The sequence below is a fragment of the Psittacula echo genome (genome assembly GCF_963264785.1).
Source record: "Psittacula echo genome assembly, chromosome: 6".
NCBI classification, from domain to species: Eukaryota; Metazoa; Chordata; class Aves; order Psittaciformes; family Psittacidae; genus Psittacula; species Psittacula echo.
In genome coordinates this window covers 28,620,507-28,638,427 of record NC_137743.1, presented here as the reverse complement: position 1 = coordinate 28,638,427, position 17,921 = coordinate 28,620,507, and the positions used below count along the sequence as shown (strand labels likewise).

The 17,921-nt window shown below is 45.0% G+C and overlaps 1 protein-coding gene across 1 annotated transcript in view; it reads left to right on the top strand.

The window, feature by feature from the left end:
* The window catches only part of CLASP1 (cytoplasmic linker associated protein 1), a 175,695-nt gene that overhangs the window by 29,996 nt on the left and 127,778 nt on the right, over nucleotides 1-17,921 (top strand). The gene's annotated exons all lie outside the window — the stretch shown is intronic.

The window sequence follows — 17,921 nt, the reverse complement described above, 5'->3', positions numbered from 1 at the left end:
AAGCGCTTTCATGTCCTCTGTGAATGAGTGCTTCCCTTGTTTGTACTTCTCAAAGCTGGACCCGAAAGTTTTGTCAAGAAGAAAAAATATTTTGTATTTGTGCTTAAGGTTGGTGTCATTGGTGTAGAGTTAGTTAAGGATCCTGCAGGGAAGGAAAGGATGGATATGGTTTGGATTTCAGATGCAGAAGGGAGTGTCTAAAGGTTCAGTTTAGCATTTGTGTAGTTCGTGGTTGTATATGAATCGTGAGTTTAGCCAGTGTTGGAAGGTTTTGTTAACCAGGGCGTCAACCTTACCCTGGGGAGTAACTTGTATTTGCCAGTGTAATTTATGTCTACAGTGGATTGATAGTAAGTCTATTGTCACTTTGCCTTCTATTGTTCATAAAGGATGTTTACCAACTAGTATCATAACTTACTTTGCTGATACTGTATTTCTAATGGAAAGGAGGAAATTTTGAGGCTTTATAAGTACCTTTATAAGTAAGGGACTTCAGGAAATAGTCAAACCCAGTTTCTTGTTCACAGGAGACAACAAAAGGTACCCAGATGTGTTGTCAGACGTTTACCAACCTATGCTTAAAATACATCCTTTGAAGACTTTACAGCCTTCTGAATTAGTCTGTTCAGTACCCCCATGCTCTTCATGCTTTATTTCCTTTCTAGCTAATCTAAGAGGATTTCTCTTTATCCCTTCTCCTGGAGGATATGGGAAAAGTTGATCACCACCCTCGTTAAGTCTGTGCTAGCAAAATCTCTTCAATGTAGTTTCCACTACAACTGTTTACCTGTCTGCCAGATGAGGCTGGTGCTTTGTGCTTTGTTCTGCAGTGTATTGGCAAAGGTTTTTGCTAAGGCATCCTATAATTGCTACATCTGGCGTGGTTCTGCATTAAGGGCATATGGCTCTTTTCATCCCAGGAAGGTGATAAGTAATTGAAGGGTAAAGAAGAACAAAACCTCACTGACCTGTTGATAGATCTGCTGAAAGGCAGAGACATTGTTTATGCCTCCCTTTGACTGAGGGATCATGTACCCTTGGAGGTGTAACATCCTCATTATTTAATGAAGTTCTCATAAAGGAATCTTAAGCCATTTTACATTAGCTGCTTTGGTTTCCAGCTCCAGTTCTGAAGCTGTGTCATTAACAAGGAGGAGGTGGGGGGAGATGTGGGATGAAGCTTTAAAGGCATTGTCGTGGGCAGAGGTACTTTTTGTAATCTCTAGAAAGGCACAGCATGTGGCAGGGAAAAGAGCTCGCTGGCAGATGGGGTGAGTGCAGCTACTGTCATACCAAGGAGACAGTGTTGTGAAGCTTTCATGCTGTGGCAGACAAGTGGGTCACAATGTTGATTTATCACCCTGGGTAGGAACTTCTGCTGTGATCAAGAATGTGATGATATGAATTAAAGGCATTTCTGGAGAGGGGACCAATAGGAGATGGTAGATTTGATCTGTGTGCACAGAGCATTTTGCCCTTGGAGACAGAGGGCTCAAGTCAGTCTCCTCTTGGTGAATTTCTTGTATGGACAGCCTGGAAAGCAGTGGTGGGGAAGAGAAATGGTCTTGGGGGCTTGTTCTCTTGGCTGCAGCAGCAGTGTTCTGGACAAGTCAGCTGAGATGTCATTTCCTCTGATGGCCCCTGTGCTTGTAAAATGTTGTAGTCATCTGAGATTCATGTCAGAAGTGGCTAGTGTTAAAGGTGCTTTGGTTTTGTGCTGTGTCTATTCAGTGGTTATAGGCTTTCCTAACCATTCCTTGTTGGAGCTACCTTTTTGGTATTCCTCGTTAGCTTTGCAGCCTGAGGAAGAGTGCACCTTGCATGTGCACTGAGGCATGTGCACTTCGTGCTGAAACATTGGAAGAGGCCACATGAATACAGTGAGAGCTTTAAAGGAGCCAAGCGATGGCTTTTGGGCCTGCCTCGAAAGAAGTTCCTGAACTGCAATTACTTGAGCAGAAAACTGTTTTGACTTGTGCTCTTCTGCTTTATCTTGGTGGGGAAGGAGAGCTACAACATACCTGTCAGCTCCCTCCCGAGTGTGGTACATGCTTGGGTTGCTTTTACTTAGCCTGGTCATGGGGACACCTGTGTCCAAGGAGTAAGGCCTGTGTTGGTTTGAAATTAAAATCCTCCAGCCATGGTCTGTCAGTTAAATGCCACCAGGCTTTTCTGTGGGATCTTTATCACATAAACCTGCTTTTCCTTAGACTTAACAAAAACACAGAAATCTGAAAGTGTGGGGGAGACTGGTGTGATAGGACTCCAGTGAGAGGTACAAGTATTGGAGCCACTGGACTGTCCTTCAGGCTTTTACTGGGTGGGCACAGTGGTGATACCAACTCACTCAAGACTATTTAGGCAGGATATGATTTGTAGCAAAAATGGCTGGTATCTTGTAACAATTTCTTTCTATCAAGTTTGTGTCATCTAGGTCATCCTGTAGGGTTCCATTAAGATCTCTTCTGATGATGCTTTTTGACCCCTCCCATGCTTCGTCCAGTTTGCCCACCTCTTGGCTCAGGTTGTGGGAGCTTTGGGTATAGGTGGTTCAGACCCACACCTCCCATGTGGGGGATGAAGACCTGACCAGAGGCTTGGGAGGTCTGTCTTGTGGTGTCCAGGATCAACTGAGAGGGCACTGTTTTCTCTCTGTAAAGTCAGAAACAAAAGTTCTACAACTCCTTGCAGAGACAGTGTAGGCTGGAAGGGTGCCATTTGCCTGTGTGCTGTTTTACACAGGCGGAAGGAACGATGAAATCATTGCTGGTGTGGATTAGTGCTATAACCCTTCTCAAAGCCTCCTAAGAAGGAATTTCAAACTAAGTTCTGAGGAGCAGGGAGCGAGATTGCTTTCTATGGGTATTTTGCCTGGGACTTTGTGTTTCTTGTTGAGGACAAATGATAAAACGGAGGTGTTGATGCTGCCATATCCTGACTTGTAGTCCTGATTATCTAGTGATCAAGGAGAATTTTGTGGAAAATTAATGCAACTGAATTCATCTGTCTTGCAAAATAAGGTTCCCACTGTCTTCGATTATTTAATGAGTCACTTAAGCCATCAAAGCATATATAAGGTCAGCAAATAATCGGGCAACTTTTTAAAGAGTGTATACTTTACCTAGTAGATTGAAATAGCTTAGAAGCTAAAAATCTGTTTCTGGAATTATTTTTTCCCTATCTAATACAATTTAGGTGATCTTAAATGTCTGAAATAAGTAATTTAAAGGTAAGAATTGTGCAGTGACTGCTCATTCGCCTGCTCTGTTTCTGGAGAGATTGTGACAGCTGTCTTTGCTTTCTGGGTTTTTGCTGGCCTGCTGGGTCAGAATCTGGCCCATAGCAGCAAACCTGAATTCCTTACCCTGGTTGATTTTAAAAATCAAGATGCATTAAAAAAACCCCCACAAAACAAAACCCCACCAAAACCACAGTGCAGGGCCTGCACATCTCTTGCTGTCTTTTTCTTTCTTTAAAGAGTTCATGAAGAATCTGTGCTTTGCTTCCATGTTGCTTTAAGTTTGTGGCATCTTGATATATGAATTTGAAGACAAGGAACAGAATGTATATGTGTACTCTCAAAAAATTTCAAGTCCTTTGAAGGAGGGAGGAGAAATCTCTTTAAATGGTGATGTGAGCATACAAATAGCTGTGCTCAGATTTGGTTTTTTTTCCTGCATGTACGGATCTTAGGCTGAACTTCACTTGTAACTGGACTGCATGCTGGCACAGTCCCAACACTGCAGGCAGATGTATATGAAGCAGCCAAATAATACTTCTTTTCAACATATAGAAAGCACTGCTAAACCTCAGTGTGACAAGTTTATGATAGTAATAATGCTCTGTAGTTCCAGATGAACCTAAGAAAACTCTTGAAAAAGACTAGTTTATTTTATGTGTCCTGCTAGGGTGCAGGAAAGTGCTATTAACCTACAGGAGGAAAAAGAGGAAGGGCAAGAAGAGATGTAACTATAGCTGCATCCCTTTCCTAATCAGTTGGTGGTATTCATTTTGTGAAACATTCAGCAACTGATCTGCATGTCTGTTCTTACAAAGTCCACACTAAATAAAAAGCAGCCACTTGATGTCTAACCTGCACAACAGCTGGTGTTATCAGGAGACCATGTTACATTTCTTGGTGTTATCCTTGGGCATCACCATATCTTAACTCCTTTCTTTAAATGATGTTTTCTAGTCTGATAGTTACTATCTGTGAAACTAAATCGCCAGTTCTTCTGAAGTAGTCTACGTGCCATAGACAGCAAGAGATGTGCCAGCAGCAGTCTCTCTTTCCTGGACAAAGTTGTTATTGACACAGACTGCTAGAGAGAGGAATAGTAATTGGAGTCTATCACTATGTGCGCCTTTGAACTTTTTACTTTTATCAGATGATGTCAAGTTACACAAAACCTCCTAGATAAAGAAACCAAAGCCCAATGCCATTTCTTTCTGAGAAGAGTGTGCCAATTCCTGCTATAGCTGCCAATATTTAAACTTAAAATTTGTGCTGATCTTGCTGCCTGATCCGCGTCATGGATCCTTCATACCTGCATGAGACCCTGTGAAAGCCCAAGATTGTCATGGATCAGATCATGTAGCTGGAGTCTTTGGGGGCTGCACATTGTTGCCTGGCTTATACTACTGTATCTAGAGAAGGATTAAAAACATAAAATCAGTTTTGCTGTTACAGTCTTCCAGCAAATCCATTAAATCAACTAAAGAATTGACAGGCCTGCTTCAAACTAGAATGTATAGAACTGTTCTGGAATTTAATGAACGTTTGAAGTCAATGACAGCTGAAGGCCTATTATGTTAAGAATCAAGTAAACCAAAATGCTTTGTGGAGATGTAACCAATCTGATCTTAATTTTGAGCATTCAGGTGGGGTTGGTGTTGAACTAGCTGGCCTTTGGAGACCCCTTCTAACCCTGTTTTACTGATAAGCCCTATTCTTATGCTAAAGATTAAAGAACTGTTGTGTCATTTAACTTGTGTGGAATGTGCAGTAGGGCTGGATGGGATGGGAGGAAACAATCTGGCATCCTTTTCATGTCAAATTAATGATGGCACACTGTCATGTCCAGCTTTCTGTCTCGTCTTGTTTAAGAATTCACAACAGGCTTTGGTTCTGGGAGTTCCCCTTCTGTGTAAAAGATGTTGCTTTATTTAAGACAAAACCTAGTACTAATGGGCCACTTCAGTTTGGAATAGGTGCCTCAAAGTCAAGACACAGCTTTTGAAGTTACAGGAGCAGGAAAGATTGCTCAATTTCCAGCCTATATGAATAAAGAGATGGTGTGAGTGAAGAGGTTTCAGAGATGTGAAGGGAACATTTTTAGAGGCCTCTTGGTGCCGCAGGTTTCAGTTTAAGCTGGCACTTAATGTGCGCTTTAGAAAACTCCACCAAGCCTCCCTCCCTTACAGTCTTTTGGAGACAAAAATAATACCTCCACCTTTAAACCTGCCTGTGGTAACAGGGGACACATGAGTCTCTTGAGTTTCTTCCTTGGCAAATTATAAATATTTCTATGTTTCTTTAACAAAACCTGTTGATTTTAAGGAGAAGGAACAGTTTTCTGCAATGTTGGGATGAAAATACCCCTCCCTCACCCTAAAGCATGGCACAGCATCTTTTACTAAGCTATGTTCTTTTTTTAGTAAAAGTATGCTGTGCTATTAACTGCTTGCATAAATACATAGTATATTCTGTTCAGCAGAAAGCTAGGAGGCTGTTCTTGTTAGTGAGTGTGCAGTGAGAACAGACGTCTGAGAAAATACAGAATTACAAACCAAGGCATCTGATCTTCTAAAATCACAGTCAGAATGTTGATTTAAACGCTTGATTCAGCTTGTCCTCTGTGCTGAAAATAATGATGGGAGTTGTGAAGGGAAGAAAAATGTAAGTAAAAACATTGTGAAAGGTGAGTAGAGCCTGTCTAGGAGGTACCTGCTTCATCTGGCTGCACTTTCCCAGGGTGTCAGCTGTTTGTACCTTGCGCTGAATAGAGTGGCTTCTTGCATTACCTGTATAGCTTCTGTACCTCTGACGTATTTCAGCTTCTTAAGAGTTCTGTTTGAGATAACTAATCCCAGAGTTAATCATTTAGTTGAACATGTAATTAATTCCTTTCTTGTATTAATCCACAAGAATTTGTGGAATCCTCTAATGTGAGGGATGCTTGTTTTGTGTCGCTGTGGCACTACAGCATTGATAGGAGCTATTTGCCTAACTTACTTTAATGTGTTTCTAGAGCTGAAAATAGAAGCCATACTGGATATGGTTTGTTCCTATAATTTTCCAATTGGTTTTCCACTTGTGCTGTCAGCTGCTCAAATGGCTTGTTTCCTTCCCTTAAGAAAATGCTGACTCCTTCAAGCCATACAAGATGACAAATTTGCTTCTCTTCCCTTGAGGTGTTTCTGGATTGGTTTTTTTTGTTGTTGTTGTTGTTTTGGTTTTGGTTGTGGTTTTTTTTTTTTTGTGTGTGTTTTTTTTTTTTTTTTTTTTTTTGGGGGGGGGAGGGGTTTGGGGGGGGGGTGTTTTTTTTTTTGGTTTTTTTTTTTTTTTTTTTTTCCTGTGAAGTGTCTCAGCAGCTCAACAGCTCCGGAAACTGGAATTCTTCAGCCACAGGAACAGACATGGCTTAGGTACTAATTGAACTGAGTCTTACCAGTGTCAGCCCACCCTTGTACCTCAAGCTGGATCTTGAATCAGCTGTTGCTAGGTTGCTCATCTAGGTCTGCCTGTGGCTGTGCTTCCACAGGTACCAGTTGCGTGAGGGTTTTTGTTGCAGTGGGTTTCCAAGAGGACTACAATAGCCAGTATAATGGTTTCCAGGCAGATCTTGTTGAACAGCTGTCCTGTGGTGATCAGTCACCCATTTCAGACCTGGCATATCAGGCAAGTAGGGTGATGTGAAGTGTTATGTGTATGGAATTGGGTTTTCCAGGCAGCTCATTAAAAAAGCCACAAATACACAGCTGAACTGCAGCACAAGTGCATAACGCTTGGTGTATGTCATGTTCTACTTCAGAGCAGTTCTGCAGACATCCGCAACCTCTAAATGTCAAGGCAAGAAATCTACCCTTGCTTGCGTGTGGATGGATACCCTGGGTACTTGTGAATAGGTAGCTTGCCTCAGATTGCAAAACGTTTTTGTGTGTCTGACCGCATGCCATGCATCAGTGTGGCCCAAGGGAGTGCCCTAATTTAGATGCGTTGTGCTTCACTATGCTGTCATATAACTGAGTATCTGTTGGAAACAACTAAAAAGGCGTCTGTTTTCAGTCTGAGGGAGGAAAACAGATGTTTTATTGGCTTATGAGAGCTTTGTAGAGTGATGTTCAGCTGTTGCTCCAGATCTCAGTGATGACAGCCAAAAAGGGTAAGGAACAGACATATAGGTCAAATAGAGTTGAGGAGAGGAACATATTTAGGAAGAAGAATTCTTACCTCCTGTGTGTTAAGTGGCTTGTGGGGTTTAGTCCTGGAGTGTGTGGAAAGCGTTACCCTCAAGTTAGCATTAGCTTTTAAATGGGCAGGAACAGAGGCTCTTTTTTAACGTTGATTATTTTTTCCTAGGCCAGACAGATCAAATTCTTGGAAGATAGCTACGTGCTATATTAAAGATGATGCCCGAGTTGATCAAGAACTGTGCGAAGAGCTGAGTGTAAGAGAGCCATAGTTGCGAGAGGCTTTCATGGGCTACAGACTGGTTGGAGTGCAGAGCTGGTTGGATCTGCTGAGGCAGAAGCTGTGTACAGAGGTCTGTGGGGTGCTAGGCCTGGTCCAGTTGTGGCACTTCTCTGTCAAATGTCCTTGTCCCCTTGCAGGATGACACAGTTGCTCATGCAGGGAGTGCATGGTGATAGCTGACCAGTTTGCACATGGGCACTAGTGCCTATCTGCTGATCTGAGGTCTGGTTCTACCTGCAAGGCGCACTCGGTGAGCTGGTCAAGGTTGGGGCTGTCCCCTTCCATGTTCTAGTGGCACTTTGTTTTCTGGGATCCTGGTTTCAGCTGGAGTCGCTGGTGTAGCACTCATAGTAAACCTGTGGAAGCCTTCCCTTTATGTTGTTTGACATGCATTGAAAAACAGCTTTTAACTGAACTTTGGGAGAACTAAGAGGAATGATAAAAGAAGAAACTGATATATTGAACAGCTTAAACCAGCAGCTCTCTGTCTTCACTGACCTATCTTGACAGTACTGAACAGTAAGCTATGAGAAACATCACATTTAATGTTTGGGCTGTGCTAGATCTTGTGGCTGCTGTAATTGTTGGGTTAGGTCTAGCTCAGATGCATGCCTTATTGGTGTAGGAAAGACTGAGAAGTATTTTAACCTGTGCCTTTAAGGGTCATCCTCGAGGCTTTCCTGAATGGGCCAGAAAGGTGTTTGAAATGCTGTCTCCTTTCCAAGGCTTGTATGTCCTGTGAAGGATATACTGCTGAAGACTTCCCTTAAGGGTAGTGCTTGCTAATACCGCGTGGGTCACTGCAGCTTTACCAGCCCGAAGGGGATGGGAGCAGAAGGTGTGTAGGTCCAGCAGAGAAGGGCAGCGTGTGTTGAGAGTTCCTCTATTCTTGGAAATGATGCTTCTTGGCAGATTTAGCTCTTTCCTTCATGTATCAGGGTCCTGCTTGGTTCTGAAATCTCTTGGAACCTTAAATTTTCGTTTCGTCACACAAGGTTTTGAAATCATTTCCTCCTTGATGCTAGGCACTGGAAGAGCTGTCCTTGAATTTTGAACAGCACTTGTTGGGCCTGTCATATGTAAAGCTTGTCTGAAGATCTGCAGCACATGCTGCAGGAGCATACTTCTTTGTTTTGGTGTTTTCTTAATAGACAGCTTTGCTTGATTCTCTTGTTCCTGAGCTTCTGTGCTCGCTGCTGGGACAGCCAGCTCTGTGCTAGTCGCATGCTGTAAGTTGTATCTGTCTGCCCTGAGAGGTGATTTTCTTTGGCTGCAAATTTTTATTGTCTTATAGTTGCAGGTGAGAACAAAAGCCTCTTTCTTTCACTTTGTGGTTAAGCATAGTCTGACTTTCATCTTTTCTTCCAGCTGCATTCTCCCGCATAGTACTCGATGCTGTTCTTTCTGAATAGCAAAACATTTGGGTTTTTCTATTCAGAGCTGTAAGATCAGTTGGTCATTTACTGGGTTGTTAGAGCACTACAGTACTAGCAGCACTTTCCAGCAGTTCTTAGCGATGGAAAGTGAAGAAAGAACTCTTCAGGAAGAAACTGAGGGGGAATTCCAAGTAGGGATTTTATAATTATATTGAAGCTGGAATTTAGGCAGGATTGTAGAAGCCATTGCCTGTGAGTTAAAAGATGTTAGAGGATTTCCATGTGGCTAGTTGGTCAGAGATAAAACTTTTAGTCTCCTCTGTGCGAAAACATGTCAGTGGGGTAAAGCAGCAGCTTTGCAGGAACTGGATTCCTGCTGAAGTGGTGCATTCCTCTGTGGAGGAAGCATTCCCTCCTGCCAACTATGGCCCCTTTCTCTACCTAGCACCCATCTCTTCATTTATGTGAGCTATTGTATTTCTTCATGCAGCTAACAAGGGCATCTTGAGCCTTTCTTCTTTTCTCAGTGGAGTTCTTCATTTTTGTACTACTAGGCTGTTATGGATTGTCTGGAAACTTTTCATCGGTATAGGAGTGTATTTTAGACGCTGAGCAGGCAGTTTGACTGTGCAAGGCTGGAAGCTGCTGCAAAAGCTTCAGATCTTAGGGTGTTTCCAGAGTTTTGCAAAGGCTGTGGCTGCTGAAAATTCTGTTGCACTCTTTAATTGCATGTGTTCTTGTCTTCCCAGACCAGGAAATAAAAAAGGTTTATTAGCTGCCATCTAGCAAGAGATGTCAGCAGGTAGTAACTACCCTCTACCATACTCAACTCATCTTTCTTTGACTCCTCACTGCAGTGGCTGCTTGGCTTCCCTGAGAGATCCCCAGCTTTTTTGCACATTACCAGCAGCTGGTGAGTCTTGGTTGTGTCTGCACCTATTTGGAGCCCCCCTCATGACGCTATCATCACTGCTTTGCAGGATTGCTGTTCCTCATAAAAGCTTATATTGAATGGCGTAATCTGGAAGTGCAGATGCTCAGAAGCGTGGGATCTAGTGGTCCAGGTGGGTAGCTGGATATTTGAGCACCCTCAACATTCTCACTACTCTTGAGCCCTAAGGGAACAGAGAGGACTGTTGGTGATTGTCTGCTAGGTTGTGTTTGCCTTGTTTTTTCCAGATGCTGTCTAAACCCTCAGAAACACCTCTGTTTCAATTTTAAAATGTGCTGAGCACTTTCTGTTCCTGTAGGTGTTAGCGATGGAGTCAGGGTCAGTGCTTCTGTGCTAGGAGCTTTGAGGTGCTCCAGCTAATATGTTTCTGCCTCAGTGCAGATTACCAGTGTGATTTCTTGCTTTCTTCGTGCACTGCAGTAGGCTTTTGCCTCTAATGGAGGGAGAAAACACTTTCATCAAGTAAGCCAATCTGGTCTGTTAATAAGGCACATTGCTATACTAGCAACTTACTAGTTGCCATAATAAAGGCTTTCAGTTTTCTCTTGAAAAACAAAGGGTATTGCAATGGCTTTTTTCCTTTTCCTCACATGCTCTTCTTGTGTTTCACATCTACAAGCTCCTTGTAAGATGCTTCATTTTTGCCTTGAGCTTGAGGGATGCAGCTTGTCACCGAATCTACAAGCTCGTTCAAGGTTGTGGTGGGCCCAATCCCCAGCTGATGCACGCAGGCATGGTCTCATTGCTTGCTCACAGCTCCAGACATTTTTCCTTACTGGCAGAGGACCTGGCTGTAAGTGCTCAGCTGGGGGCAATGGAAATGTACAGAATAGTGGCAGTGTTTGTGACTAAGATACTTAACTGCTTTGTGGTGAGAAACCAAAGGCAATAGCAGTTGGGAGTGCAGGTGTTTTTGTTTTGATGTTTCACATGAAGGCAGTAAGCATTGAGTACTGTCATGTAGATATCCATACCTGTAAGGTGCTGCAAAAACAGGACTACCTTTCTGAAACCATATTTGCTGCTGCTGGATTTCAGCACTGTTTGGGGTAATTGTGACAGGCAAGTGTGGTTTAAATTTGGACTCTACCTTCAACTGCAGAGTCTCCTGATGTGTTACCATGACACTGAGCATGGACTGCAGTTTGTGTCAGTAGTGATTTACCTACTGTGCTGTCTCAAGCTTTGACTTTGCCCAGGCTAGAAAAGCCACCTGTGCTCTGCAGCAGTGACTCTGCAACTTTTGATTCCCTCTGTGTCCTTTGGACAGAGCCCAGTGGTCTTGTCATTGTTATATGTAGCCACTCAAGGACCAGTGCAGAATCCTTGGAAAAGAGGATAGGTTTGTTGTTGTTTGGAACTCACTTCCTCAGTTCCACTGAGGAGAGGCAGGGCAGGGAGTTGTGTGGCCGGGAGCTGACTTGCTCCAGCTCTTTCACCTAGGACATGCTTGCCAGCTCTCCTGGAAGCAGATGTCCACATTTCAGAATGATCACGTTCTTTTAAGCATCCCTTTGTTCTTCTCTGGAATTTGAAGTGATAGCTTCTTGCTCTGTGGTGCATTTCCTTGAGTTGCTTTGAATTTGCATGTATTCTACCAATTCTAGCTCTCACATCAGGAGAAGGATACTCTTATGTGCTAACAGTAGTTGTAAAAATATATCGCTTTAGTGATAATTCCTGACAACTTCTTCTTAATACCTCCCAATACTACCTTAGTCCTTCTGGGATTTATTTCACTCTATTTCAGCTATGTGTTGTTTATAGAGTTTTGCTCACCTGTTCCCAGGTCTGTAGATGAAGGAGAACTCTCAATAACCAGGTGTTTGGCTCATTTTACAAGTGCTGGTGCTTCCATTGGGGGTTTTGGTTCAGCTTTTTGCATCAGACCAGCAGTAAGGCCTGGCAGGCTGTCAGTTGTCACATGGGCTTTACTGGCCTTGATCACTGTCTCACAGTGCTGCAGCGTTGTAGGGTAGGTGAGTTGGTGTCAAATATGCTGGTACCTGGAGTTTTGGGTGAGCAGTGGTCCTTAATTCATAGATGCTGCTTCTTGATATTTACAAGCAGTGGTTTAAAAGTGCTGAAATGTGCTCTGAGCTCTGCGTTATGTAGGAGCAGTGGGGGAGATTAAGGGGATGGGCTGATCACGCTTCTCCTAGCCTCAGAAGACCTGTGGGAAGTTGTGTTACTTCTTGTGTTATACAAGTGAGACATTTGCCAGAGGCTCAGATGGTTGGGATTGTAGTGTAGCGACTCTGCAATAGTACTGGCTGTAAGGAAGGGGGGAGACTTGGCTGACCTGTATCTGTCAGTACAGAGTGGCATTGGCACAGAGGTGCAGAGAAGATAAACTTGCAGGATGATGTTGAACAGAGGACTGAGGGGAGACCACAAGAATTGAGAGCCTGGGTGGAGGTGCACAGGGCAGTGAGTCCCCCCTGGATTTTCCTTTGAGGTGGTGGCATGGCAGAGACAGCACGAGCAACCTGGGCTTTGCTGCCTCTAGAGAAGGCTGTTGTCATGGGCCACCTTCCTGGGCTGGTGTACAGAAGGAGATGGATTCACAGTGGGGAAGGAAAGAGCAATTATCTCTGGATGTACTACCAGGAGAAAAGGTCTTCAAGCACGAGGTAGGATAGGCCAGGAAAAGGGACATAGAGATGAAAGTTGTTGTGAGGTTTAAATCCTGTCAGGTGTGTAAATATGCTGCTAGTCTGATTTGCTGAACAGTTGCATGCTGTACTGTAAGGAGCCTCTCGGTGCTGATACTCTCCAGTGTACAGGATCTGGCCTTCCTGCGAGGAAAGGACGGAGCGCCAAGACATGTTCCTGAGACACTGGGACTGTTCTCAGCCATAGATACTGTCCGTGTTTGATCTGATACTGCTGTGTGTAATTGCCTGATCTGGGCAGAATAACTCTGATGAGCTGTATAGGAGGACAGGAAAACCCTGTAAAAGGTTTCTGCAGCTCTTTTCCCCATTCTTCTAAATCCAAACCAGATGTCTGGTGTCTCATCAGTATCTTAAAACAGAAGAAAAGTTGCTGTAAGATTGCTCAGAAATTTAAATTCCCACATTAGTTAAATTTTCTGAATTTCAGAGATTTAGAAATCTGTCTCTGTAGATGAAGAGAGGGCATTTTTCCTCCAGGAAGCTACTGTTAAGAGACTGTGGTCCATGGGAAAACTTGCATATCCAAACCAAGCAGCATGGTTGAGGCATTGTTGTATTGAATGACAAATGAACAGCCCAGCATCCCAAGTTGGTTGTGGATTTTGAAGGTGGTGTCTGTGACAGGGTATGGTATCTCATGGATCTAGAGAAAGAGCCCAGGAATAACTATTTCAGACCTTCCCCTCGTTCAGCTCTTTGACCACAGCTTGTAGCCATGCCAGTAAAACCAGTTGTGCTACTGTTGCTGTTTTCCTGTTCACTAGTGTTGGTTTTGCAAATTGCGTTGTACAGATCAGACACACGTATGAGTTATACTGGGATCGTTGGGCTGGGGTGATGTGCTCATGTTGCCAGTACGCATGTGATCTTGCCTTGGAACATGAAATGTTAACTGCTGCAATGGCAGAAGGAGATTGACTCCTCCAGGGTGGTTATGCTCATGTGCAGGTGGAATACAGCAGGTGGAATACTCTGCCGGGAGTCTTATTATCGCTGTGCTGACCCAAACCACGCACCTGACTTCAAAACTAAATTTGTAAATGTCAGTTAACTTTAGCTTTTGTTTGGTCTCGGGTGCCCAGTTGTGGATGTTTCAGGTCCTGAGGAATTAGAAATGCTCCCTGTCTGACTGATCAGCTCTAGTCATCAGGCAGATGGTGATGTGGGGCATTAATCCTTGCCTTGGGCTTCATGGTGTGTAATCTGATGTGTTCTCCTTTTTCACAAATATAGTAAGTTATTTAAAGTATGCAAGTGTTTCTCCATATCTTTGTTTATGAATCCAAAAGATTATCTAAGCAAGTGTTCAAAAAAACTTGGTTAGATTATCTTTTTTTCTCATTGAGAATGAGAAGCCTGTCATCTACCTCTCCCCCTTCCTCCAAGAAACACCTGACAGTGTGACTCCAAAGTGAAATAGCCAAGCTGTGTGTCGCCAGTGTTGGAGATGAGGAAAATGAGCATGTAAGCAAGCTGGAGTAAAACTATATTTCTGGCATTCTCCTTTAGGTCCCAGCTGCCAGGTGTGGAAGCCAGCAGCCAGGGATGTGCTGCTCCACCCCATCACTGATACCCTGCAAGAGATGTGGGATATAGGTGCAGCAATCACCACATCTCTGCCTCATCTGGCATGGTGCAGAGAGTGCAGTCACCTCTTCCCCAGTGCAGGCTGGAGCAGCCATGCTGGTGGAGGCTGTCCAGGGAGCTGGAGGCTGTGGTTCACTCTCTGCACCTTGTATTGGATCAGCTGGTGTGAGATCCTGCAGCTGTCTTCTCACCCTTCTATGGGGAGTGCATTTAGGTGTGTCTTGTTTTACACTGTGTTGGATGTGTTTGTCTGCTGTGCTGGATGAGCATTTAGTGTTAGAGCAGATGATGGTAGGCTATCTGCTTTCTGGTATGTGGTGCTGCCTGCAGGCCTTTCAACACCACCCAGGTATTAAAAAGGATGGATGCTTTGAGTTCTTTGAAATAAGTTTTTGATGACCTCTTAAAAAATTATTTTCTATGTTGGGAAAGGTTATGTTGCATCTTGGGAAGTAACAGCCTTCTTTACTGTGAATAATGGTGCTTTGAGACCCGGTAGCTGGAGGGAGGTAGGAGAAGGTCTTGCTGACAATACGGAAAGTACTCTGAGACATTACTAAGTAGCAGCAGATGCCAGTTGATCTGAATCTGAATGGCACAAATTGCTTTATTGGCTGTCTTGGGAAACCTCAGGAGTCAAATAAGCTAAGCAGCAGAGCTGCAGACCTGGGACCCTCATACTGTTTTTCTGCAGTGCATTTGGGAGGACCAAGGTCTCAATTTCTTGAGCCTGTATAAAGTGGGGGGCTAAAAGCAGCAACTGCTAACCTGGTATTTTCTCAGGTGAGGGCTGGAGGCCTCTGTGCTTACTAGAGATACTGGTGAGTTGAGTCGTGCCTTGCCTGGAGCATGAAGCAAGACCTGTGCTGATTTAAAACCTTGGAATAGCTCAATAGTTATTGGCACTGCAGTGTTGCATGAGATTTTGGATGCAGAGCTGCCCTTCCTGTGTCTTAGTGCGGAGCAGTGCCTGTGGCTGGCTTCCTGGGGAGGGCTGTGCTGTGAGATCACAGCAGTGGGTGGCTGCTCACGGGGCCCATCGTTGCTTTGGCCCTGTGTGACAGCATCCCTGCTCCTGAGGTTCCTCTGGGTCATTGGTGTGTGGTAATTCAGGCAGAGCTTGAGGAACTGCCTCAGTGGTAAACTGAGGTGGGCTCTGCAGTGTAGTCAGTCCAATGGAGCAAGGGCTGGAATTCAATTGCCAGTCATGCCCTGGGTTTTCTGTTATCTAATGGATCTTTTGAATCTGTCAATCCATACAGGTTTTCAACCTTCTGCCTCTGACCTCCAGCGGTTAGAGGCAGGTGGCACATTGGGGTTGATAATGAATCCATTATGGTAGGGAATAATACCTGGTCAACCCCAGTGGTTGCTTCCTCAGTAGCTGTCCAAGCACACTATAATCACTGTGTTAATTAGCTCTCCATTTCTATCAGCACAAGAGCCAAAAGTCTTAGGAGGCTTAGCTCATGCTCCCTGCCTGATCCTGCAGGGATAGCTGGCTATGTTTACACTGTGCTTGTGTTTCCTTCATGTTTCAGTTATGAGTTCCTCTTGCTCTTTGTGGCTTGCAGGCAGTTTGGAGAAGAGATACCCTTCTCCAGGGATCAGATTTATCCCTGGGGCACACGTCCAGAATTGCAAGCAGCAGACTTAAGTCTTTGTGCAGGGTGTTGCTATGGTGGGACCCTGATCTGACAGCCATGAGTGATGACTGGCATTCTGAGTCCCAGGTGGCTTTCCTTAAAAGCATCTCTCGGCTGATGAGGGGCATTCCCTTGCCTGGGCTGTGCTGCCACAGCCTAGCTAGGAGGAGCTGAGTGGGCAGTGACTGGGCTTTAGGCAGCTGATGAGCATTTGATAAGGGTAGATTAAATCTGGTTGTGCAAGGTGAAGGTGGAAATGTAACTTGGCTTATAACAGCATGAGGAAAAACTCTCCTCTGGTGTATGCAGATAGATTCTAGATCTTGATAGCACTCTGCTAATGATGCTGAATTACAAAAAAAGAAAAAAAGACCCACATGGTTGAAGGATCTGTTTTTGTGATGGGAGAAAACTGCGGGAGCTGTGTGTAGAAGGTGAAGGGATATGTTGGGTGCTTGTGTTTGAGAAGTTTCTTTTCAGTGGACTGGAGTAGGCTGTTTCCTCTGCACTGTTCAGAGCTCCCTTGCTGAATTTGGAGCGAATCTCTGAGGCGAGCTGAAGCTTGGGTTACGGACCCACGGGGTGCAGCAGCCATGCATCTCCAGTGGGAGGGTTAAACTCGGGTACTGTTTCTGGTCGAGAAAAGCGGGGGGAAGGAAGGGCAGAAAAACACCGGGAGCAGAGTACCGCTGTCTGCAGGTGGGCGCTACTGTGTCGGCAGAGCGCAGCTGAGACAAAGCACCAACGCGGGTCACGTGAGCCCGCGACTCGCTGCGGCGGGAGCCATGGGAGGGGCGGTTGAAGTGAACGCGCCGGGCACACGCCGCGGTGCGAGGTTCCAAAAATTGCGCCACGCACGCGGCGGGCGCTGGTGTGTTGTTCAAGGCGTTAGCAGTGCTGCCCTCGCCATGCGCTCATTGGGCAGCCACGCAACCCCCAGATAAGGACGGTTAGGAACCAAGACTGGCGCGCCTCCCTGCAGGGGAAAGCTGACCGCGCCCTAGGTCCGGGCGAGGGGCGGCACGCCGCCAGACCCGCTCCCCCGCCGCTCGACCCGGGGCCGCGCTCCGCTCGTTGCGGCATGGAGAGCGGCGCTGTCGTTCATCCTCCGGCACCGGTGGAAGCCGTTTTGTCGACTCGGGGGCGCTACCCAGAGTGCTCCGCGCCCTCGGGTGATATTTGCATAAGGGGCTGGCCAGCCGCACCGGGCTGAGGCGAAGCGCGTCCCCTGCCGGCTGCCCGGCACGGCCGGGCATATGGATGGATGGTACAGGATCCGCAGGGAGCGGGGCTGCGCTGCGCAGCCCTGGTAGCGCTGCCGCAGGAGCCTGGCCGTCAGTTGCGTTTCTGTGGATTGCAAACCTCTGTGCTTCGCTATAAAGACTTATGGAGACATGGCTCATACCAGAACTATCGCAGTCTGCAGGGTGTTGCCAAGTATTTGGTATACAAGTGACACAGTACATTCAGTATGCAATGTATTTTTTTTTTTTGTAGTTATTAAATTGTGTTAATCAGAGTGCGTTTTCCGATCTGCAACCTGTCCTAAAGCTTTTCTCGCACAAGGTGCTTTTGCCTTGGCTTCAGTTGGGTCATGAAAGTGTTAGGTTTAATTTCTGCGTCAGTAATTAACCAGCTGTTAGTGCACATCATTTTCTAATTATAATTACAATAAGTACAATAATTACAATTAGCTAGAAATGTTGGCTACAGCAAATATTGAAATTGTTATGCATATTGTATGTGTATGTTGCACATATGTATGAATTTAGCATTGAGTGGCAATTAACAGTTGTTGGCTTTGTCAAGTTCTTGACGGTGAATTTTAGCTAGCAGGTGTCACAGGGAACAATGATTTGGGGACTTTTCTGTTTGCAGGCCACTTGGTTTGTGTGTCAGAGGCCATGAAAAGAGGAGTTGTGTGTACCTGTACAATGCTAATATCTGAGCAGTGCTGGTGGCATGGATGGAAAGGGGCCCTTCTTC